The sequence below is a fragment of the Callospermophilus lateralis genome, unplaced genomic scaffold (assembly GCF_048772815.1).
Source record: "Callospermophilus lateralis isolate mCalLat2 unplaced genomic scaffold, mCalLat2.hap1 Scaffold_120, whole genome shotgun sequence".
NCBI classification, from domain to species: Eukaryota; Metazoa; Chordata; class Mammalia; order Rodentia; family Sciuridae; genus Callospermophilus; species Callospermophilus lateralis.
Window position 1 is genome coordinate 1,245,795 of NW_027512320.1, and position 1,260 is coordinate 1,247,054.

General features: G+C 47.5%; 1 pseudogene; it reads left to right on the top strand.

The window, feature by feature from the left end:
• Positions 1-290: 290 nt before the first annotated feature.
• On the top strand, positions 291-948 carry LOC143386712 (phosphoglycerate mutase 1 pseudogene; annotated as a pseudogene).
• The last annotated feature ends 312 nt before the right edge of the window (positions 949-1,260 follow it).

Sequence of the window (1,260 nt, forward strand, 5' to 3'; positions counted from 1 at the left end):
CGTGAAAGCTGGGCTTGGCAGGGAGCGCTTGGCAGGAGCGTGCATGCTAAAGTGGGGCAGGAGACAGGCAGGGAACCACCACAAAGGGGTCTGGGTTTGTCACTTCTGGAATCTCTGCAATCCGTTGTCGCTGCATCCTCACTTTGCTGCCTTGACTGTCTGCAACCTGGTGCTGATCCTGTACAGTCTGTGAGAGCACCTGGAACCTGGAGAATCCTTCAATGGCTGGCACGACCTGGGACCATAGCCTGGTTGGCCAAGAGGAGTGCTGGCTAGGCAGGCACTGAGAGATGCTAGCAAGCCATGAATTTGATATCTGCTTTACCTGGGTGCAGAAAAGGGCAATCTGAACCCTCTGAAAAGTGCTGAATACCATTGATTAGATGTGGCTGCCACCTGCAGGTGGTGAGGATTGGGAGCCTCGATGAGCCACACTATGGGAGTCTGACTGACCTCAATAAAGCACAAATTGCTGCCAAGAAATGGAGGCCCACCTCCGATGGATCCTGATCATCCCTGCTACAGCAATTTCAGTAAGGATATGCAGACCTTACTGAGGATCAGCTACCCTTCTGTGAAAGTGTGAAGAACACTATTGCCTAAGTTCTCCTCTTCTGAAATGAATAAATCCCTCACCAAATCAAGGAGGGGAAACGAGTTCTGACTGCCATCCATGGCAACAGCTTTAAGGGCATCATTGAGCATTAGGAGTGTCTCTCTGAAGAGGCCATCATGGAGCTGAACTTGCCAAGTGGTATTCCCATTGTCTATGAATTGGACAAGATATTGAAGCCCATCAAGCCCATGTAGTTCCTGGGGTTGAAGAGACCTTTGGTGGAACTGTCGATGCTCAGAACAAGAAATAAATGCAAAACAGTACACACCTGTACCAAGGAATGCCCTGCCCATCCTTTCCTCTGCACCTATCTCCTGCATGTATCACACTGACCATATCTGTAGGTATTTTAAGTTGCAACTGCTAATGGGGAATTGTAGCTTTCATTTTAATTTTAACATTTAGTCTCCTGCACCCACTCTCTTCATAGAATCTAGTCAGAATAGGACCTGGGACACAGATTGTCAGTCCAAGCCCAGGTAAGGCTCCTCTTATTCGGGAGAGTTGAAGTAGTGATTCTGGCCAAATTCTAGTGATTTCTAAGTGCCATATAAGAACCTCCTTTAGAACAGAATAGGGAGTAACTAATAAAGAAGAAGCCTGAGAAGAGAGACAATTTATGTTCCTGAGATCCCATTCTGCAC